This window comes from Anomaloglossus baeobatrachus, chromosome 9, assembly GCF_048569485.1.
Source record: "Anomaloglossus baeobatrachus isolate aAnoBae1 chromosome 9, aAnoBae1.hap1, whole genome shotgun sequence".
Classification (NCBI taxonomy): Eukaryota; Metazoa; Chordata; class Amphibia; order Anura; family Aromobatidae; genus Anomaloglossus; species Anomaloglossus baeobatrachus.
Genome location: NC_134361.1, coordinates 205,530,228 through 205,554,352, shown reverse-complemented (window position 1 = coordinate 205,554,352; position 24,125 = coordinate 205,530,228). Strand labels below are relative to the sequence as shown.

At 52.6% G+C, this 24,125-nt stretch overlaps 1 protein-coding gene across 1 annotated transcript in view; it reads left to right on the top strand.

Moving 5' to 3' along the window:
* WNK3 (WNK lysine deficient protein kinase 3) overlaps positions 1-24,125 on the top strand; it is a 194,566-nt gene that overhangs the window by 157,901 nt on the left and 12,540 nt on the right. The window lies entirely within an intron of this gene.

The following is a 24,125-nucleotide window of genomic DNA, read 5'->3' as shown; positions in this document are numbered from 1 at the left end:
TTGTAGCGATCGGCGCACATCTCAGCTGATTTTTACAGCTGAGATGTGTGCCTGCCAGCCACGAGCAGAATAGTTATCTGCTCGTGCCATTTAACCCCTTAAATGGAGCTGTCCATATGTGACAGCGCCATTATAATGGCATCGGCGGTAAATATTAACTTACCGGCCGATACCGGAAGTTACGGGACGTGATAACGTGACTTCCGGTTGTTTTCATGATAGCACAGGGTCATGAGATGACTCCTGTAGCTCACATGAATTACTTTCGGTTTCACCCGGCCCAAAACTGGGTGAGGCAGAAAATGAGCATATCTGCTGTTTACAGCTGTATAGCTGTGATCAGCAGATATGGCAGAGCGATCGGATTGTTGATCCATGTAGCCCCCTAGGAGAACTAGTAAAATAAAAATAAGAAAGTTAAAAAAAAAAAAAGTTTTTTAAAAAATGTAAAAAAAAAAAAAAACCCTCAAAACCTAAAAGTTCAAATCGCCCCCTTTCGCATATATACAGGGCCGTATTTACCACTAGGCACCCGTGGTCCGGTGCCTAGGGCGGCAGATTGTGAGGGGCGGCACCCTCTGGCAGCAAAAAAAAAAAAAAAAAAATTTTTTTTTTTTTTTTTTTTTTTTTTTTTTTTTTTTACATTTTTTTTTTGTGGCCGCCGAGCACAGGGAGCTGATTGACCCCGGAACTGCCGGCGCCTGCACTTCCGGGGTCACAGGCGCGCGCCAATCAGCTCCTTCCTCTGTGCTGCGTCCACTGCTGTGTGGACGTCACATGCAGAGCTCGCAGCAGGACGCCGCGGAGGACGCCGTGATGGAAGCCGGTGTCAGAAGAGGATACTCACGTGAGCCAGGAAGATGGCGGCGGGCACTGGAGCAGGTAAGTGGATTCATAAGGAGCGTGGGAGTGTCTCTAATGCAGACCAGAGATCTGCGCATGCGGGGGGGAGGCGGCAAAGGCAGATACTGGAGGGAGGCAGAGGCTGAGACTGGGGGGAGGCTGGAGGGAGGCAGAGGCTGAGACTGGGGGGAGGCTGGAGGGAGGCAGAGGCTGAGACTGGGGGGAGGCTGGAGGGAGGCAAAGGCTGAGACTGGAGAGAGGCAGTGGCTGAGACTGGGGGAGGCTGGAGGGAGGCAGAGGCTGAGACTGGAGAGAGGCAGAGGCTGAGACTGGGGGGAGGCTGGAGGGAGGCAGAGGCTGAGACTGGAGGGAGGCAGAGGCTGAGACTGTGGGGAGGCTGGAGGGAGGCAGAGGCTGAGACTGGGGGAGGCTGGAGGGAGGCAGAGGCAGAGACTGGGGGGGAGGCTGGAGGGTGGCAGAGACTGGGGGGAGGCTGGAGGGAGGCAGAGGCTGAGACTGGGGGAGGCTGGAGAGAGGCAGAGGCTGAGACTGGGGGGAGGCTGGAGGGAGGCAGAGGCAGAGACTGGGGGGAGGCTGGAGGGAGGCAGAGGCTGAGACTGTGGGGAGGCTGGAGGGAGGCAGAGGCAGAGACTGGGGGGAGGCTGGAGGGAGGCAGAGGCAGAGACTGGGGGGAGGCTGGAGGGAGGCAGAGGCAGAGACTGGGGGGAGGCTGGAGGGAGGCAGAGGCAGAGACTGGGGGGAGGCAGAGGCTGAGACTGGAGGGAGGCAGAGGCTGAGACTGGGGGGAGGCTGGAGGGAGGCAGAGGCTGAGACTGGAGAGACTCAGAGGCTGAGACTGGGGGGAGGTTGGAGGGAGGCAGAGGCTGAGACTGGAGGGAGGCTGGAGGGAGGCAGAGGCAGAGACTGGGGGGAGGCTGGAGGGAGGCTGAGGCAGAGACTGGGGGGAGGCTGGAGGGAGGCAGAGACTGGAGGGAGGCAGAGGCTGAGACTGGAGGGAGGCAGAGGCTGAGACTGGGGGGAGGCTGGAGGGAGGCAGAGGCTGAGACTGGAGAGAGGCAGAGGCTGAGACTGGGGGGAGGTTGGAGGGAGGCAGAGGCAGAGACTGGGGGGAGGCTGGAGGGAGGCAGAGGCAGAGACTGGGGGGAGGCTGGAGGGAGGCAGAGGCAGAGACTGGGGGGAGGCTGGAGGGAGGCAGAGGCAGAGACTGGGGGGAGGCTGGAGGGAGGCAGAGGCAGAGACTGGGGGGAGGCTGGAGGGAGGCAGAGTCTGAGACTGGGGGGAGGCTGGAGGGAGGCAGAGGCAGAGACTGGGGGGAGGCTGGAGGGAGGCAGAGGCAGAGACTGGGGGGAGGCTGGAGGGAGGCAGAGGCAGAGACTGGGGGGAGGCTGGAGGGAGGCAGAGGCAGAGACTGGGGGGAGGCTGGAGGGAGGCAGAGTCTGAGACTGGGGGGAGGCTGGAGGGAGGCAGAGGCAGAGACTGGGGGGAGGCTGGAGGGAGGCAGAGGCAGAGACTGGGGGGAGGCTGGAGGGAGGCAGAGGCAGAGACTGGAGGGAGGCAGAGGCTGAGACTGGAGGGAGGCAGAGGCTGAGACTGGGGGGAGGCTGGAGGGAGGCAGAGGCTGAGACTGGAGAGAGGCAGAGGCTGAGACTGGGGGGAGGTTGGAGGGAGGCAGAGGCAGAGACTGGGGGGGAGGCTGGAGGGAGGCAGAGGCAGAGACTGGGGGGGAGGCTGGAGGGAGGCAGAGTCAGAGACTGGGGGGAGGCTGGACGGAGGCAGAGGCAGAGACTGGGGGGAGGCTGGACGGAGGCAGAGGCTGAGACTGGAGGGAGGCTGAGACTGGGGGGAGGCTGGAGGGAGACTGAGGCTGAGACTGGGGGGAGGCTGGAGGGAGGCTGAGGCTGAGACTGGAGGGAGGCTGAGGCTGAGACTGGGGGGAGGCTGGAGGGAGGCAGAGGCAGAGACTGGGGGGAGGCTGGAGGGAGGCAGAGGCAGAGACTGGGGGGAGGCTGGAGGGAGGCTGAGGCTGAGACTGGAGGGAGGCTGAGGCTGAGACTTGAGGGAAAAACAAAAAGCCAGCACCAAATGTGCACTACAGCACTAAACATTCCAAACTGTACTTATTATAAAAATTTTTTTGAGATTTTTGGCAAAAAATTGCAATTTCTTGAGCTGCTTCGCCACGTCACGGCAAATCTCATTTGAAGCAGTCCTACACTAAAATATTTTTATAAAATGTGCCATACGGCCTCACATATGAATAGTAGAACTGCTCTTAGCAGCACTCACCTGGTCTATTTCAATCCCGTACCCATGACTGAGTCATGGCTGTGGGCGGGACAGGTCTAAGCAAATGCTGCATGAAGTAAATAGCCTGTGGACAAAGCCTGATGACTTAATGTGAACAGTCACCAACCGCCAAAATCCAGACAGATGGAATACATCCCAAATTGGGGTGCATAGCAAGGTGGAGGTCAACCACCGACCAATTCAATGAAGAAAAAACAAAAAGCCAGCACCAAATGTGCACTACAGCACTAAACATTCCAAACTGTACTTATTATAAAAAAAAATTTCATGCAGCATTTGCTTGGACCTGTCCCGCCCACAGCCATGACTCAGTCATGGGTACGGGATTGAAATAGACCAGGTGAGTGCTGCTAAGAGCAGTTCTACTATTCATATGTGAGGCCGTATGGCACATTTTATAAAAATATTTTAGTGTAGGACTGCTTCAAATGAGATTTGCCGTGACGTGGCGAAGCAGCTCAAGAAATTGCAATTTTTTGCCAAAAATCTCAAAAAATTTTTTATAATAAGTACAGTTTGGAATGTTTAGTGCTGTAGTGCACATTTGGTGCTGGCTTTTTGTTTTTTCTTCATTGAATTGGTCGGTGGTTGACCTCCACCTTGCTATGCACCCCAATTTGGGATGTATTCCATCTGTCTGGATTTTGGCGGTTGGTGACTGTTCACATTAAGTCATCAGGCTTTGTCCACAGGCTATTTACTTCATGCAGCATTTGCTTGGACCTGTCCCGCCCACAGCCATGACTCAGTCATGGGTACGGGATTGAAATAGACCAGGTGAGTGCTGCTAAGAGCAGTTCTACTATTCATATGTGAGGCCGTATGGCACATTTTATAAAAATATTTTAGTGTAGGACTGCTTCAAATGAGATTTGCCGTGACGTGGCGAAGCAGCTCAAGAAATTGCAATTTTTTGCCAAAAATCTCAAAAAATTTTTTTTATAATAAGTACAGTTTGGAATGTTTAGTGCTGTAGTGCACATTTGGTGCTGGCTTTTTGTTTTTTCTTCATTGAGACTTGAGGGAGGCTGAGACTGGAGGGAGGCTGGAGGGAGGCTGAGGCGGAGACTGGGGCAGGCTGAGGCTGGGGGGAGGCAAAGGCTGAGACTGGGGAAGAGAGGCTGATGCTGAGGGAAGATAGAGGCTGATGCTGGGGGAGAGAGGCTGATGCTGGGGGAGTGGGAGAGAGGGGCTAATGCTAGAGACAAAGGACAAGGGATGAGGTATAGTGCAATGACAAAATCGATTGGGTGGGGGGAGTGTAAGGACTCAGAATAAGAGGGGGCAGCATTGGGAGCTCATTGTGAAGAAGGGGCAGCATGTGTGGGATCAGTATGGAGTGGAGCAATGTAGGGGAGTCAATATCAAGAGTGGGGTAGTGTGTGTGTGGGGGGTCTCAGCATAAGCGTTAGTGTGGTGGTCTTAGCATGAGTGGGGCAACATGAAGGTCTCATGGAAAAGAGGAAGGCAGCATTAGGAGCTCATGGAGAGGGACAGCATGCATGGGACATTGTGAGAAGGGGGCAGCATGCATGGGACACTGAGGAGGGGGCAGCATGCATGAGACATTGTGAGGAGGGGGCAGCATGCATGGGACATTGTGAGAAGGGGGCAGCATGCATGGGACACTGAGGAGGGGGCAGCATGCATGAGACATTGTGAGGAGGGAGCAGCATGCATGGGACATTGTGAGGAAGGAGCAGCATGCATGGGACATTGTGAGGAGGGAGCATCAAGCATGAGACATTGTGCGGAGGGAGCAGCATGCATGGGACATTGTGAGGAGGGAGCAGCATGCATGGGACATTGTGAGGCGGGAGCAGCATACATGAGACATTGTGAGGAGGGGGCAGCATGCATGAGACATTGTGGGGAGGGAGCAGCATTCATGGGACATTGTGAGGAGGGAGCAGCATGCATGGGACATTGTGAGGAGGGGCATCATGCATGGGACATTGTGAGGAGGGAGCAGCATGCATGGGACATTGTGAAGAGGGGGCAGCATGCATGGGACATTGTGAGGAGAGAGCAGCATGCATGGGACATTGTGAGGAGGGGGCAGCATGCATGGGACATTGTGAGGAGGGGGCAGCATGCATGGGACATTGTGAGGAGGGGGCAGCATGCATGGGACATTGTGAGGAGGGGGCAGCATGCAAGGGACATTGTGAGGAGGGGGCAGCATGCAAGGGACATTGTGAGGAGGGAGCAGCATGCATGGGACATTGTGAGGAGGGGGCAGCATGCATGGGACATTGTGAGGAGGGGGCAGCATGCAAGGGACATTGTGAGGAGGGGGCAGCATTCATGGGACATTGTGAGGAGGGGGCAGCATGCATGGGACATTGTGAGGAGGGGGCAGAAAGCATGGGACATTGTGAGGAGGGAGCAGCATGCATGGGACATTGTGACGAGGGAGCAGCATGCATGGGACATTGTGAGGAGGGGGCAGCATGCATGGGACATTGTGAGGAGGGGGCAGCATGCATGGGACATTGTGAGGAGGGGGCAGCATGCATAGGACATTGTGAGGAGGGGGCGGCATGCATGGGACATTGTCCTCACATCATGCTGCTCCCTCCTCACAATGTACAGATCATATTTCATAATCGAGGAAGGTGTGGTGGATATACAGTAGTTTATAAGGGAGGGCAGTGTGTAGTTTATTAGGGGCAGTGTGACAGTCACAGTATATAAGTGGGGACGGTGTGGTGGGAATATTTTATACTCATGCTATGTTTTGATGTGCCTGTGGTGATTCCCATTGGGGGGGGTTCGTTTCTTATTGATACTTTTTAAAGTGTGCTACAGAGTAGATCTGCCTTAAACAGATGTCGTGTGCGAAAACTCAGTTTTACGTTGTCACTAAGGGGCGCGACCACTTAAAGTGCCTAGGGCAGCACGAAGGCAAAATACAGCCCTGCATATATATATATATATATGTATGTATACACACACACATTTGGTATCGCCGCGTTCAGAAATGCCCAATCTTATCAAAATATAAAATTTCCTCCCTGACAGGAATTTTACCTGGGGAATCCTCCCTCACAGGAATTTTACCTGAGGAATCCTCCCTCACAGGAATTTTACCTGGGGAATCCTCCCTGACAGGAATTTTACCTGGGGAATCCTCCCTGACAGGAATTTTACCTGGGGAATCCTCCCTGACAGGAATTTTACCTGAGAAATCCTCCCTGACAGGAATTTTACCTGAGGAATCCTCCCTAAGGCCTAAAACACACTTCCGCAAAAAAAAGTACGTGTCTTACGGTCTGTTTTTCGGGTCAGTGTTCCGTTTTTTTAGGGGCGTTTCTCCGGTACGTATGGCATCCGTGTGATGGCGTATGCGAGCCGTGTGTGCGTGTGGAATGTTCGTATTGACAAAAAATACGTACGTGTGCTGTCCGTGTGATGTCCGATTTTAAAGGCCCGCATTCTTACCCAATTAACGATTTGAATCATTCATCATGAGATCCTGGTGTTGTTTGCTTTCTATTGACCTGATAGATTGGAAACAAGTGTTGAAGATTTTGTGATGAAAAACTGACACGGACGATACGTGCTGAACACTGACATACTCCGTGTGCGGTCCGTGCAGGCACGGACCCATAGACTAAAGCGGGTCCGTGCCTGCGTGCTGCCGGCCAAAAACGGACATGTCGTCCGTGTAGAAAAGCGCACACACGTACTTACGACACGGACACACGTTCCGTGTGATTTTACGTGTGTGTGCCATCTACCATTGAATAACATGGGTCTCCGTTTGTACGTGTCTCCGGTACATGCAAATACGTACCGCAAACGTACAAAAAAAAAACGGATGTGTGTTGCGGGTCTAACAGGAATTTTACCTGGGGAATCCTCCTGACAGGAATTTTACCTGAGGAATCCTCCCTGACAGGAATTTTACCTGAGGACTCCTCCCTGACATGATTTTTAACTGAGGAATCCTTCCTGACATGAATTGGAGCAGAGGTCACTTTCTGGATTCACATGGGCTGTTTGCAGACTCCTGCATAGCATTCCACCTGTGGCGGGGAGAGGGGGAGAGATCCCAGGACTCAGTGCACCCGCAGCTGTGGTACACTTATGGAGTCTTTTTTCTGTCCACCGTTGTTGTGCAGGGCTGGACGGGGAAAGGGGAGTCCCTTCCCACCATTTTATTATATTTCCTCATGTCAACGTTCTTGTCGGAGCTAAGCCCCGCCCCCTCCGACACGCGATAAGCTACGGCTGCAGTCACATGTTTTATGCCCTGCACAACTACAGTAACAGCTATAAGACTTCTAATGTTCAGCCTGCACTACCTTCCACACTGAACTACTAGGGTTTGATAGCACCTCTTCCTTCCGTGAGTCCGGTACAACTGTAGCTCCCACCCCCCACCCCCCCACCCCCCGCCACCACTGCAGCAACTGCTGCCAGCCCAGAGCCTGTGGCTCCCAGTCCCCCGGAATGGGCACAGTTCCAAGAACCTGGTGCTGGCTATGCAACATCGTCCTCACACCCCTCGGAGCCCCTGGACAGAACGCAGCCTGATGACACCTCTATAGAGGGTACCTCTGATAAGAATCATCCCTCTGCTTTACCGGTTGCAGATCAGAAAAAGGGCATGACCCCCAGGGTTCTTCCTTGGGGGTACACAGATGGGGTTCTCCCACATGTTCCACGGTCTCTGAGGAGCCGGAGGAAGGGGAATGTTGTTTGTATCAGGATGATTCCTTGGTTTTCAACCTCCCCAAGTGATCAAGCTGCGATGGACTCCCTTATTGCAGCAATCAACCAAACTCTGCATGTGGAAGATCTCCCATCCACTACTACTGACCCTGCGGTCTCCTTTAAAAGGGTGAAGAAACCTCCAAAAAAAAAAAAATTTTGACGCCGCTTTTGGTATCCGTAAACTCATGGAGTCCCGGTACCCCTTTGGCTTAGCTGTCTCTAAGGGCTGGGCCGATCCGGCCTCGGTGGACCCTCACCCGGCTTCCCGCCTGCCTGAAGGACCCGCCTGTCTTTTACTTGATGGATCCTCCTTCAAGGACCCGACAGACAGACAAGTGGAGCAGCTCGATCGCTCCGCCTTGAGGCCGCTGGTCCCTCTCTCCTTCCGTGTGGGTAGCACAGGCACCAGGAATACCAGTTTTCCTCAGACCCTCACAGTTGTAACAGTTCACATTGCTGCGGTGGCAGAGTACCTCATGCAGGCCTCCCTCGACGCTGTTACCTGCGCAGTTTTTGCCGCCTCAAATACCATAGCCATCCGTAAGGCCCTCTGGTTCCGATAATGGAGAGCGGACTCTGTCCCTAACAAGCCTCTGACAGTACTCCTTTCCAGACCAATGGTTTGGCGATCGTCTGGACAGGCTCTTTTTCCTGACGCCACGGGAGGAAAAGAGTACTTCCCTCCCTCAACTCTAGCCCAGGACGTTTTTTATTAGACACGCAGGGCCCGACCTTCTCAGCCCTTCCTGAGTCCACCTCGTCCTGGCAGTCAAGACAAAGACCGAGGATTCTCATCCTCATCCATCTGGGCTGCTGCCTCAGACCACAAATGGGTGCGACACCCTGTGTCTTCCGGTTACCACATTGAATTCCGGACCCGATTCCCGGGTCGTTTTTTTTCTCTCAAACCCCCCCAAAAGTCTCCAAAACACTGTGAGGCCTTCTCCTCAGCAATCCACTCCCTCCAAACGGCAGGGGTGATGGTAACTTTTCCGGACGGTGAGAAGTTCAAGGCCTTCTATTCCAACCTCTTGTGGTTCCCAAAAAAGGACGAGTCAGTTCGACCCATTCTGGACCTCTAACACCTGAGCAAACATGTGCACGTCAGGAGATTCAGAATGGACTTCCTAGGGTCCATTATTACCTTTTATGGTCGAAGGAGAATTCCTTGCCTCCATAGCTATCAGGGACGTGTACCTGCACATACCCATCACCCCAGCTCACCAAACGTTCCTCCGCTTTGCGGTTCAGGACTTCTTTTTTCATTTGTCGGCATACCCTCGGCCCTGCCACAGCACCAAGGGTCTTCACCAAGGTCATGGCGGTCGCCATGAGTGCCCTTCACGCCAGGAGAGTGGCTGTTCTGCCTTGCTTGGATGACCTCATCAAGGGCTCAACCAGCGTGCAGATCTCTGTGGGCACCCTATCCCGCTTAGGGTGGCTTCTGACTCCAGTCAAATCATCCCCGATCCCGTCAAAATCAGTCACCTCCCTGGGCATGTCCCTGGACACCCTTCGGGGCTTGATATTTCGCCCTCAAGACAAGGCGACCGCTCTACAACAGGCGGTACACTGCCTTCTACATATTCCTCTCACTCCATTTGATTCAGTGTGAGAGTGCTAGGTAGGATAGCGGCGGCTATAGAGGCAGTGCCGCTCGCTTAGCCACACCACTGCCCACTGCAGCTGGCGCTTCTAGCTGCCCTGGAACAAGAGCCCCTTTTTTCCTTGGACAAATTTTTCACCTGACACCTTCAGTGAGGTATGAGCTTTGCTGGTGGCTTCAGTCCTCTTCCATATCGAGAGGGAGTTTTTCTTCCCCAAGTGGACTGGCTACTCCTGACCAGGGATGCCAGCCTCTTATGCTCGGGAGCAGCGTACTGGTTCCACACTGCTTCGGAATGTTGGATACCCCAGGAGTCTTCCCTTCCCAGAAATCGTCCTGAAAATCAGCGCAACCTTTCTCGCGCTCAGGTCGTCGTCGTCGTCCCCCCCATCTGCTAGCAGGTAGTTTGATTCGGGTCCAATTGGACAATGCAACAGCTGTTGCCTTTGTCAATTGGCAGGGAGGTATTAGCAGCGCGACAGCTTATCTCGAGCTCCCCAGGATCCTCACCTGGGCCGAATTGACGGGGTCTGTGATTTCAGCGGTACACATACCGGTAGTAGAGAACTGGGCGGCGGACCTTCTACGTCACCAAGGCCTGGCTGCTGGAGAGTAGTTTCTCCACCCAGAAGTGTTCCCACAAATCTGCACTCGCTGGGGCACACCAGACGTGGATCTAATGGCCTCAAGGTTGAACGCAAAGGTACCCGCGTTCTTAGCTAGGTCACGCGACCCGCAGTCCATCGGCGCGGATGCTCTAGTCTCCTCCTGAAGTCGCTTCCGTCTACTTTACATATTTCCAGCTCTGCCCCTGCTGTCGCGAGTAATCAGGAAGATCAAGGCAGAAGTTCCGGTGATACTAATAGCACCGGACTGGCCCAGGCGCGCCTGGGACGTCGAATTAGTACAATTGCTCATGACGCCTCTTAAGCATCCCAGACCTGGTGACCCAATAGCTCATTTCCCATTAGAACTTCAGAGCCCTGAAGCTGACGGCCTGGCCATTGAGACCTAGACTTTAACAAGAGCGAGATTCTCTCCCGCGGTCATCTCCACCATGATCAGTGCCCGAAAGCCGGCCTTCATCCCGTATTTACCACCGTACGTGGAAAACTTTCCCTTTTTGATTTTTTTTTTTTTTTTTTTGCAGTCAGGTTGCAAAAGGGGTTGGCCCTCAGCTCCGTTAAGGGGCAGGTTTCTCTCTCAATATTCTATCAATGCCGTCTAGCTTGCAATCCGCAAGTCAAGACCTTCCTCCAGGGCGTTTCCCATATAGTTCCCCCGTACAAACGGTCGCTGGAGCCATGGGACCTCAATCTCGTTTTGGACGGTCTCCAGAGGTCCCCCTTTTGAACCTCTTAAGGAATCTTATCTTGCTCTTCTCTCCTGGAAGATAACATTCTTAGTGGTGATTACGTCCATCAGACAAGTTTTGGAACTGGCAGCACTCTTGCCGCGTACCCTTTCTGATCTTTCACCAGAATAAGGTGGTTCTACGCCCCCTTCCAGATTTTCTTCTGAAGGTTACTTCCCCGTTTCAATTGAACGAGGATATAGTTCTGCCTTCCTTTTGTCCACACCCAGTCCATAGGGTGGATAAGTCTCTACGTTCGCTAGACCTTGTGAGGGCTCTCAGATATTACGTATCCATGACAGCCTCTTTAGAAACATGGACTCCTTGTTTGTCATTCCTGAAAGGCCTAAGAAAGATGATGCAGCTTCAAAGGCGACTCTGGCTCGCTGTATTCGCTCTGCGATCCAGGAAGTCTACCGCTTGCAACTCAAGCCCATTCCTAGTGGGCTGCGGGCTCATTCCACGCGAGCAGTTGGCGCTTCGTGGGCCATTCGGCATCAGGCTTCAGTAGTACAGGGGTGTATAAATAAATTCCATACTATCAAGAATGAATTTTTTTTGCTCAGTTGGTAAACGATCATCCATCTCTAAGTATTGCCTAAAACATTCAAGACCGAGGTCGTATTCGTATACAGAGAGGCGACGTCAAGGGTCAAGACGTCAAGGGTCAACTTATAAATGTTTTGAAAACCATTGTATGGAAGGATTCGTTTCTTTTCTTGACCCTTGACGTCGCCTCTCTGTATACGAATATCCCCCACGACCTCGGTCTTGAATGTTTTAGGCAATACTTAGAGATGGATGATCGTTTACCAACTGAGCAAAAAAAGTTCATTCTTGATAGTATGGAATTTATTTCCAAAAATAACTTTTTTACTTTCCAAGACAGGATCTATCACCAGTGCTGTGGCGTGGCCATGGGTTCAAAAGCAGCACCTACATTTGCGAATCTGGTTATGGGGCTTTTTGAAACATTGTTTATTTATTCTTCTTAACTATTCAAACACGTGGTCGTTTATAAGAGGTATATAGACGACCTATTCATTATTTGGGACAATATTGAGAACAATCTCGCTCCTTTTCTAGAGGGTATAGAGAATAATACCTGGGGTTTGAGATTTTCACCCACTGTGGATCAGACTTCTATTAATTTTCTGGATCTGACCATTTCTCATACTGAAGGCTCCATCCTGACAAAAACCTTTTTTAAGAAAGTGGATTGCAACGGATATATTGATTTTAGTAGTAATCACTATGATAAGTGGTTACTCAACATTCCTAAAAATCAGTACCAAAGAATCAGGAGAAATTGTACATTAGACAATGATTTTAAGGAGCAATCTTTGGTTTTAAAAGAGAGATTTCTATATAAAAAATACCCTTTGACTGTTTTAAAAAAAGCGTATCAGGATAATAGACATCAGGGGCAGGGTGCCCCTTCCCCTGCAGCTGCTGATTCAGATAGTAAATCTGTCCCCAAGGATAAGTTTGCATCCAATTTCTTAACGACGTTTAGTAGTGATGGAGATGCCATCAGAGGGATATTAAAGAAACATTGGTCTATATTACGCAATGACCCTTTCCTCAAAGATGTTTTACCCACTCATCCTGGAATCACTTTTCGCAGGGCTTCCAACCTAAAGAATCAGCTAGCCCCGAGCAGACTGAAGAGTTCCTCCAGCACTATTAATAATAATATCAATACTAATAAACCTTCCGGGTCGTATAGATGTCTGACCAAAAATTGTTTGTGCTGCAAATCAATCCAACATGGTAGGGTCTCCTTTGGATCTGACTCGGGGGATATGGATTTTCCGATACAGGGTCATCTGAATTGTCAATCGGACCATGTCATTTATTTGATTGAGTGCGACTGTGGGAAGCGTTATGTAGGGAGAACGATTCAAGCCCTACATAACAGAATTAACTCCCACAGGCATAACATTAAAGTGGGTTACATGCTTCATGGGTTGTCCCGTCATACTACCATTTATCATAATAAAAAAATTAAATTAAAAGTCACCCCTATTGACCAGATACCTGCACATAACCCTAACAGGTTGGAAGTTCTGGGTAGAAAAGAAACCTATTGGATCTATAGGCTCAATACCCTTAAACCTCGGGGCTTAAATGAGGTGACGGATCTATTTCATTGATAATTTTATTGTGTTTTAGTGGTGGATTAGGAGCACTACCTAATTTATTTCACATTTATTTTTATTGTGGTGTCAGTGGTTTGTATTGAATACCACCTCCTCTGTTTTATATAAAAAAATAAAAAAAACAAAAAAAAATTTTTTTTAAAAAAAAAAAAACTATATCTTTTATTTTCTTCGGCGCTCCATTGGGAGACCCAGACGATTGGGTGTATAGCTACTGCCTCCGGAGGCCACACAAAGCATTACACTAAAAAGTGTAAGGCCCCTCCCCTTCTGGCTATACACCCCCAGTGGGATCACTGGCTCACCAGTTTTCTGCTTTGTGCGAAGGAGGTCAGACATCCACGCATAGCTCCACTGTTTAGTCAGCAGTAGCTGCTGACTATATCGGATGGAAGAAAAGATGGCCCATATAGGGCCCCCAGCATGCTCCCTTCTCACCCCGCTTGTGGTTTGTAAGGTTGAGGTACCTATTGCTGGTACGGAGGCTGGAGCCCACATGCTGCTTTCCTTCCCCATCCCCCTGAGGGGCTCTGAGGAAGTGGGATCTTACCGGCCCCAAAGCCCTGAGGCCGGGCTCCATCCACAGACCCATTGAACCTGCTGGATACGGAGCTGGGTACCGTTCAGGGACATGGCCCTGCACCATTCAGGTACTCTGTGTCCCCGTACACACAGGCACAGCACACTCCAGACTTGCTGGGTGTGCTAGTGCGCCGGGGACAGTAAAGGGTTACAGTCACTGCAGCCTAGCTGACTGACTTTATTTATTGGGAACTACCGCGCCGGACGCTCCGGGAGCGGCGGCGCGGCTGGGACTTGTAGTGCGCCGGGGACTTAGCGCCGACCGCGCTTTTACGGCGGCGGCGCTTATAAATCCAGTCCCCGGCTTTTGCGGCCTAGCTCCGCTTCGTTCCCGCCCCCACCCTGTCAATCAGGGTAGGGGAGAGACGCTGTACAATCAGCAGCGCCGAGGGCTGGAGCCTTATTTACATGCTCCAGCCCTCTCACTGGACACTGTGGGACGCCGGTTTCCCGCTCTGACTTGGGGCACGCCCACGGCCCGCCCCTACTCACACGAGCTGGAGAAGGACGCCGGCAGCCATTCCTGCAGTCCGAGCTGAGAGAACGGACTCTGGGCAACCAGGCACAGGACTAGGGCGACCACACACCCGCTTATAGGCGGGCGGTAAGCGGCACCTGAAGTACTGACCCCACTAAATACCGCAGTTGTCCATTTGTATTTTATGCTTACACTGCATAGGTCGCTATTTTTGGCTATATGCCCTCTTAGATGGCGACACATCAGCAGCAGGAAAGCAGGAGTGCTAAGGCACAGGCTTTCTATGCTGCTTGTATTGCATGTACTGAGGTGTTCATGTGTATTTATGCTTGTATGCTATACACTGCACTGTACGGTCGCTAGTCTTGGCTATATTCGCCTAGAATGACTAGACTACAGCAGCAGAAAAGCAAGGGTGCTGAGGCACAGGTTTTTTCTATGCTGCTTGTATTGCAGGTGTTGCAGTGTTCATTTGTACTTTATGCTTGTATGCTATACATTGCACTGTACGGTCGCCATTCTTGGCTCTATACTCCTAGATGGCTAGTCGGCAGCAGCATATAAGCAACACAGGCTTTCGATGCTGTTTTTACTGCATGTGATACTGTTCCACGGCACTGAACCCCATTGTGTGCAATGCTCCCCTGTAGCACTTGGTCAGCCGGGGGTCTCTACTAGACGTGGCCAAAGGAACCATCTGTCAACCCTGTCCAAGGACAGGGACGGAGTTGCAATGGGATAGAGACTTGCAGTCCGGACAGGCCATGGGCAATCTGGATCATTGCTCCCTGGCCACCCTCATTTGGGATAAAATCGGTGCTCCGGGAGAGGTCCCAGGAAGACTCTCTGTATGATGAGGCAGACGTAGCTCATCAGGACTTTGATCCTGACACCGCTCTCAATCCGGATACACCGGATGGTGACGCCATAAGGAATGATCCTATAGCGTCCATCAATGGAATGTTGGATCTTTCTCCCTCAGCTCCCCCAGCGGAGGAGTCAGCTTCACAGCAGGAGAAGTCCCATTTCAGTAGCTCAAACGTATATTGAGTTTTTTTCTGGCCACGCTGACTTCAGAGAAGCAGTCCAGGAACACCACGCTTACCAGATAAGCGTTTTCTCCAAACGTATTAAGGATACACGTTATCCCTTTCCCCCTGACGTGATCAAGCGCTGGACCCAGGGTCCAAAGGTGGATTCTCCAATCTCCAGGCTTGCGACTAGAGCCATAGTTGCAGTAGAGATGGGACTTCACTTAAAGATGCCATTGACAGACAGATGGACTCTGGTTGAAATCTGTCTATGAGGCTATCGGCGTGTCGGTTGCTCTGGCATTCACAGCCGTATGGGCACCCTAAGCTTTTCAGCTGTTCTTGCGCAGCTGGTCTTGAGCACATGTACATCTGTGCCGCAGGGGCGTCCGTAACCTCGCAATGTCTGCATTGCGACTTACCCTATGAATGCTGTCCTGGAAGGACAGTCGAGGTTTCGGTCCTTCCCAAGCTCGGGCAGGTCCCAATTGTCCTCGTCCAAAAGGGCTGAAAAGCCTCAGAGGGGCTCAGCTTCCGGCCGGGCTCAATCACGCCCAAGGAAGGCAGCCGGAGAAACCGCTCCCAAGGCGGTCTCCTCATGACTCTCAGCTCTCTCATCTCTCCGCATCCGCGGTTGATGGCAGACTTGCTCGCCTTTGGCGACATTTAGCTGCCACAGGTCACAGACCGGTGGGTGAGGGACATTGTGCCCACGTGCACAGGACAGAGTTCTGTTCTCGTCCTCCGACTCGATTCTTCAGAACGTCCCCACCTCCCCACCGAGCCGATGCTCTTCTGCAGGCAGAAGGAGTGGTAATCCCTGTTCCTCTTCAGGAACAAGACACGGTTTTCCTCCAATCTGGTTGTGGTGCCAAAAATGGATGGCTCTTTCCGTTCCGTTCTGGACCTAAAACTGCTCAACAAGCACGTGGAGGCCAGGCGGTTCCGGATGAAACCCTCCGCTCCGTCATTGCCTCAATGTCTCAAGGAAATTTCCTATCATCAATAGACATCAAACATGCTTATCTCCACGTGCCGTTTGCTACAGAGCACCACTGTTTTCTACGTTTCGTGATAGGAGACGACCATCGTAGCTCTGCCATTCGGTCTGGCGACAGCCCCACGGGTGTTCACCAAGGTCATGGCGGCAGTGGTAGCAGTCTTGCACTCACAGGGACACTCTGTGATCCCTTACTTGGACGATCTACTTGTCAAGGCACCCTCTCAAGAAGCATGCCAACTCAGCCTGAATGTTGCGCTGGAGACTCTCCAGAGGTTCGGGTGGATCATCAACTTCTCAAAGTCAAACCTGTCACCGACCCAATCACTAACGTATCTTGGCATGGAGTTTCACCCCCTCTCAGCGATAGTGAAGCTTCCGCTGGACAAGCAGCGGTCACTACAGACTGGGGTGCAGACTCTCCTTCAAGGTCAGTCGCACTCCTTAAGACGCCTCATGCACTTCCTCGGGAAGATGGTGGCGGCAATGGAGGCGGTTCCGTTTGCGCAGTTTCATCTGCGTCCACTTCAATGGGACATTCTCCGCCAATGGGATGGGAAGTCAACATCCCTGAACAGGAAAGTATCCCTTTCACAGACGGCCAAGGACTCTCTGCAATGGTGGCTTCTTCCCACCTCATTATCACAGGGAAGATCCTTCCTACCACCGTCTTGGGCGGTGGTCACGACAGACGCGAGTCTGTCAGGGTGGGGAGCAGTTTTTCTCCACCACAGGGCTCAGGGTACGTGGACTCAGCAGGAGTCCACCCTTCAGATCAATGTTCTGGAAATCAGAGCAGTGTATCTTGCCCTACTAGCCTTCCAGCAGTGGCTGGAAGGAAAGCAGATCCGAATTCAGTCGGACAACTCCACCATATCCGCAGTTCACATCCCGGGCGTAGAAAACTGGGAAGCAGACTTCCTCAGTCGCCAGGGCATGGACGCAGGGGAATGGTCCCTTCACCCGGACGTGTTTCAGGAAATCTGTCGCCGCTGGGGGGTGCCGGACGTCGATCTAATGGCGTCTCGGCACAACAACAAAGTTCCGGCCTTCATGGCGCGGTCTCGCGATCAAAGAGCTCTAGCGGCAGACGCCCTAGTACAAGATTGGTCGCAGTTCCGGCTCCCTTATGTGTTTCCACCTCTGGCACTCTTACCCAGAGTGCTACGCAAGATCAGATCCGATTGCAGCCGCGTCATACTCGTCGCCCCAGACTGGCCGAGGAGGGCGTGGTACCCGGATCTGTGGCATCTCACGGTCGGCAAACCGTGGGCACTACCAGACCGACCAGACTTACTGTCCCAAGGGCCGTTTTTCCATCGGAATTCTGCGGCCCTGAACCTGACTGTGTGGCCATTGAATCCTGGATCCTAGCGTCTTCAGGATTATCCCAAGGGGTTGTGGCCACCATGAGACAGGCTAGGAAGTCCACGTCTGCTAAGATCTACCATAGAACGTGGAAGATTTTCTTATCCTGGTGCTCTGCACAAGGAGTATCCCCCTGGCCATTCCAGTTACCTAATCTTCTTTCCTTCCTGCAAGCCGGGTTGGAAAAGGGCTTGTCGCTCGGCTCCCTTAAAGGGCGAGTCTCAGCACTATCCGTGTTTTTTCAGAAGCGTCTAGCACGACTGTCTAAAGTGCGTACGTTCCTGCAGGGCGTTTTGTCATATCGTCCCTCCGTACAGGCGGCCATTAGATCCATGGGATCTAAACAGAGTACTAGTTGCTCTCCAGAAGCCGCCCTTCGAACCTCTGAAGGAGGTTTCCCTTTCACGACTATCACAGAAAGTGGCCTTTCTGGTAGCGATCACGTCTCTTCGGAGAGTGTCTGAGCTGGCAGCGCTGTCATCCAAGGCTCCCTTCCTGGTGTTCCACCAGGACAAGGTAGTGCTGCGCCCCATTCAGGAGTTTCTCCCTAAGGTGGTATCCTCTTTTCATCTTAATCAGGATATCTCTTTGCCTTCTCTTTGTCCTCATGCAGTTCATAGGTATGAGAAGGATTTACATTTGTTAGATCTGGTGAGAGCACTCAGAATCTACATTTCCCGCAAGGCGCCCCTGCGCCGTTCGGATGCACTCTTTGTCCTTGTCGCTGGTAAGCGCAAAGGGTCGCAGGCTTCTAAGGCCACCCTGGCTCGATGGATCAAAGAACCAATTCTTGAAGCCTACCGTTCTGCTGGGCTTCCGGTTCCATCAGGGCTGAAGGCCCATTCTACCAGAGCCGTGGGTGCGTCCTGGGCATTACGACACCAGGCTACGGCTCAACAGGTGTGCCAGGCAGCTACCTGGTCGAGTCTGCACACTTTCACCAAACATTATCAGGTGCATACCTATGCTTCGGCGGACGCCAGCCTAGGTAGAAGAGTCCTGCAGGCGGCAGTTGCCTCCCCGTAGGGGAGGGCTGTCTTCGCAGCTCTAACATGAGGTATTCTTTACCCACCCAGGGACAGCTTTTGGACGTCCCAATCGTCTGGGTCTCCCAATGGAGCGCCGAAGAAGAAGGGAATTTTGTTACTTACCGTAAATTCCTTTTCTTCTAGCTCCTATTGGGAGACCCAGCACCCGCCCTGTTGTCCTTCGGGATTTTTGGGTTTTTTCGGGTACACATGTTGTTCATGTTGCACGGTTTTTCAGTTCTCCGATGTTACTCGGAGTGCATTTGTTTAAACCAGTTATTGGCTTTCCTCCTTCTTGCTTTTGCACTAAAACTGGTGAGCCAGTGATCCCACTGGGGGTGTATAGCCAGAAGGGGAGGGGCCTTACACTTTTTAGTGTAATGCTTTGTGTGGCCTCCGGAGGCAGTAGCTATACACCCAATCGTCTGGGTCTCCCAATAGGAGCTAGAAGAAAAGGAATTTACGGTAAGTAACAAAATTCCCTTCTTCTTCGGCGCTCCATTGGGAGACCCAGACGATTGGGTGTATAGCTACTGCCTCCGGAGGCCACACAAAGTATTACACTAAAAAGTGTAAGGCCCCTCCCCTTCTGGCTATACACCCCCAGTGGGATCACTGGCTCACCAGTTTTCGGCTTTGTGCGAAGGAGGTCAGACATCCACGCATAGCTCCACTGTTTAGTCAGCAGTAGCTGCTGACTATATCGGATGGAAGAAAAGAGGGCCCATATAGGGCCCCCAGCATGCTCCCTTCTCACCCCGCTTGTGGTTTGTAAGGTTGAGGTACCTATTGCTGGTACGGAGGCTGGAGCCCACATGCTGTTTTCCTTCCCCATCCCCCTGAGGGGCTCTGAGGAAGTGGGATCTTACCGGCCCCAAAGCCCTGAGGCCGGGCTCCATCCACAGACCCATTGAACCTGCTGGATACGGAGCTGGGTACCGTTCAGGGACATGGCCCTGCACCATTCAGGTACTCTGTGTCCCCGTACACACAGGCACAGCACACTCCAGACTTGCTGGGTGTGCTAGTGCGCCGGGGACAGTAAAGGGTTACAGTCACTGCAGCCTAGCTGAGTGACTTTATGTATTGGGAACTACCGCGCCGGACGCTCCGGGAGCGGCGGCGCGGCTGGGACTTGTAGTGCGCCGGGGACTTAGCGCCGACCGCGCTTTTACGGCGGCGGCGCTTATAAATCCAGTCCCCGGCTTTTGCGGCCTAGCTCCGCTTCGTTCCCGCCCCCACCCTGTCAATCAGGGTAGGGGAGAGACGCTGTACAATCAGCAGCGCCGAGGGCTGGAGCCTTATTTACATGCTCCAGCCCTCTCACTGGACACTGTGGGACGCCGGTTTCCCGCTCTGACTTGGGGCACGCCCACGGCCCGCCCCTACTCACACGAGCTGGAGAAGGACGCCGGCAGCCATTCCTGCAGTCCGAGCTGAGAGAACGGACTCTGGGCAACCAGGCACAGGACTAGGGCGACCACACACCCGCTTATAGGCGGGCGGTAAGCGGCACCTGAAGTGCTCACACTAAATACCGCAGTTGTCCATTTGTATTTTATGCTTACACTGCATAGGTCGCTATTTTTGGCTATATGCCCTCTTAGATGGCGACACATCAGCAGCAGGAAAGCAAGGGTGCTAAGGCACAGGCTTTCTATGCTGCTTGTATTGCATGTACTGAGGTGTTCATGTGTATTTATGCTTGTATGCTATACACTGCACTGTACGGTCGCTAGTCTTGGCTATATTCGCCATAGAATGGCTAGACTACAGCAGCAGAAAAGCAAGGGTGCTGAGGCACAGGTTTTTTTCTATGCTGCTTGTATTGCAGGTGTTGCAGTGTTCATTTGTACTTATGCTTGTATGCTATACATTGCACTGTATGGTCGCTATTCTGGGCTATATTCCCCTAGATGGCTAGTCTACAGCAGCAGAAAAGCAGGGGTGCCAAGGCACAGGCTTTCTATGCTGCTTGTATTGCATGTGCTGCAGTGTTCATTTGTACTTTATGCTTGTATGCTATACATTGCACTGTACGGTCGCCATTCTTGGCTCTATACTCCTAGATGGCTAGTCGGCAGCAGCATATAAGCAACACAGGCTTTCGATGCTGTTTTTACTGCATGTGATACTGTTCCACGGCACTGAACCCCATTGTGTGCAATGCTCCCCTGTAGCACTTGGTCAGCCGGGGTCTCTACTTGACGTGGCCAAAGGAACCACCTCTCAACCCTGTCCAAGGACAGGGACGGAGTTGCAATGGGATAGAGACTTGCAGTCCGGACAGGCCATGGGCAATCTGGATCATTGCTCCCTGGCCACCCTCATTTGGAATAAAATCGGTGCTCCGGGGGGGTCCCAGGAAGACTCTCTGTATGATGAGGCAGACGTAGCTCATCAGGACTTTGATCCTGACACCGCTCTCACTCCGGATACACCGGATGGTGACGCCATAAGGAATGATCCTATAGCGTCCATCAATGGAATGTTGGATCTTTTCTCCCTCAGCTCCCCCAGCGGAGGAGTCAGCTTCACAGCAGGAGAAGTCCCATTTCAGTAGCTCAAACGTATATTGAGTATTGTTCTGGCCACACTGACTTCAGAGAAGCAGTCCAGGAACACCACGCTTCCCAGATAAAAGTTTTCTCCAAACTTATTAAGGATACACGTTATCCCTTTCCCCCTGACGTGGTCAAGCATTGGACCCAGGGTCCAAAGGTGGATTCTCCAATCTCCAGGCTTGCGGCTAGAGCCATAGTTGCAGTGGAAATGGGACTTCACTTAAAGATGCCATTGACAGACAGATGGACTCTGGTTGAAATCTGTCTATGAGGCTATCGGCGTGTCGGTTGCTCCGGCATTCACAGCCGTATGGGCACCCTAAGCTTTTCAGCTGTTCTTGCGCAGCTGGTCTTGAGCACATGTACATCTGTGCCGCAGGGGCGTCCGTAACCTCGCAATGTCTGCATTGCGACTTACCCTATTAATGCTGTCCTGGAAGGACAGTCGAGGTTTCGGTCCTTCCCAGGCTCGGGCAGGTCCCAATTGTCCTCGTCCAAAAGGGCTGAAAAGCCTCAGAGGGGCTCAGCTTCCGGCCGGGCTCAATCACGCCCAAGGAAGGCAGCCGGAGGAACCGCTACCAAGGCGGTCTCCTCATGACTCTCAGCTCTCTCATCTCTCCGCATCCGCGGTTGATGGCAGACTCGCTCGCCTTTGGCGACATTTAGCTGCCACAGGTCACAGACCGGTGGGTGAGGGACAGTGTGCCCACGTGCACAGGACAGAGTTCTGTTCTCGTCCTCCGACTCGATTCTTCAGAACGTCCCCACCTCCCCACCGAGCAGATGCTCTTCTGCAGGCAGAAGGAGTGGTAATCCCGGTTCCTCTTCAGGAACAAGACACGGTTTTCCTCCAATCTGGTTGTGGTGCCAAAAAAGGATGGCTCTTTCCGTTCCGTTCTGGGCCTAAAACTGCTCAACAAGCACGTGGAGGCCAGGCGGTTCCGGATGATACCCTCCGCTCCGTCATTGCCTCAATGTCTCAAGGAAATTTCCTAGCATCAATAGACATCAAAGATGCTTATCTCCACGTGCCGATTGCTACAGAGCACCAATGTTTTTCTACGTTTCGTGATAGGAAACGACCATCTTCAGTTCGTAGCTCTGCCATTCGGGCTGGCGACAGCCCCACGGGTGTTCGCCAAGGTCAAGACGGCAGTGGTAGCAGTCTTGCACTCACAGGGACACTCTGTGATCCCTTACTTGGACGATCTACTTGTCAAGGCACCCTCTCAAGAGGCATGCCAACTCAGCCTGAATGTTGCGCTGGAGACTCTCCAGACGTTCGGGTGGATCATCAACTTCTCAAAGTCAAACCTGTCACGACCCAATCACTAACGTATCTTGGCATGGAGTTTCATACCCTCTCAGCGATAGTGAAGCTTCCGCTGGACAAGCAGCGGTCACTACAGACTGGGGTGCAGACTCTCCTTCAAGGTCAGTCGCACTCCTTAAGACGCCTCATGCACTTCCTCGGGAAGATGGTGGCGGCAATGGAGGCGGTTCCGTTTGCGCAGTTTCATCTGCGTCCACTTCAATGGGACATTCTCCGCCAATGGGACGGGAAGTCAACATCCCTGAACAGGAAAGTATCCCTTTCACAGACGGCAAGGACTCTCTGCAATGGTGGCTTCTTCCCACCTCATTATCACAGGGAAGATCCTTCCTACCACCGTCTTGGGCGGTGGTCACGACAGACGCGAGTCTGTCAGGGTGGGGAGCAGTTTTTCTCCACCACAGGGCTCAGGGTACGTGGACTCAGCAGGAGTCCACCCTTCAGATCAATGTTCTGGTAATCAGAGCAGTGTATCTTGCCCTACTAGCCTTCCAGCAGTGGCTGGAAGGAAAGCAGATCCGAATTCAGTCGGACAACTCCACAGCGGTGGCATACATCAATCACCAAGGAGGGACACGCAGTCGGCAAGCCTTCCAGGAAGTCCGGCGGATTCTGATGTGGGTGGAAGCCACGGCCTCCACCATATCCGCAGTTCACATCCCCGGCGTAGAAAACTGGGAAGCAGACTTCCTCAGTCGCCAGGGCATGGACGCAGGGGAATGGTCCCTTCACCCGGACGTGTTTCAGGAAATCTGTCGCCGCTGGGGAAGGCCGGACGTCGACCTAATGGCGTCCCGGCACAACAACAAGGTCCCAACCTTCATGGCACGGTCTCGCGATCAAAGAGCGCTGGCGGCAGACGCCCTAGTGCAAGATTGGTCGCAGTTCCGGCTCCCTTATGTGTTTCCACCTCTGGCACTCTTGCCCAGAGTGCTACGCAAGATCAGATCCGATTGCAGCCGCGTCATACTCGTCGCCCCAGACTGGCCGAGGAGGGCGTGGTATCCGGATCTGTGGCAGCTCACGGTCGGCCAACCGTGGGCACTACCAGACCGACCAGACTTACTGTCCCAAGGGCCGTTTTTCCATCGGAATTCTGCGGCCCTGAACCTGACTGTGTGGCCATTGAGTCCTGGATCCTAGCGTCTTCAGGATTATTCCACGGGGTCGTTGCCACCATGAGACAGGCTAGGAAGCCCACGTCCGCTAAGAACCACAGAACGTGGAGGATATTCTTATCCTGGTGCTCTGCTCAGGGAGTGTCTCCCTGGCCATTTGCATTGCCTACCTTTCTTTCTTTCCTGCAATCTGGGTTAGAAAAAGGTTTGGCGCTCGGCTCCCTTAAAGGTCAGGTATCGGCGCTATCCGTCTTTTTTCAGAGGCGTTTGGCACGCCTTCCTAAGGTGCGCACGTTCCTACAGGGGGTTTGCCATATCGTACCCCCGTACAAGCGGCCGTTAGATCCATGGGATCTGAACAGGGTACTAGTTGCCCTCCAGAAGCCGCCCTTCGAGCCTCTGAGGGAGGTTTCACTTTCTAGACTATCCCAGAAAGTGGCTTTTCTGGTAGCGATCACATCTCTTCGGAGAGTGTCTGAGCTGGCAGCGCTGTCATCCAAGACTCCCTTCCTGGTCTTCCACCAGGACAAGGTAGTGCTGCGCCCCATTCAGGAGTTCTCCCGAAGGTGGTATCCTCTTTTCATCTTAATCAGGATATCTCTTTGCCT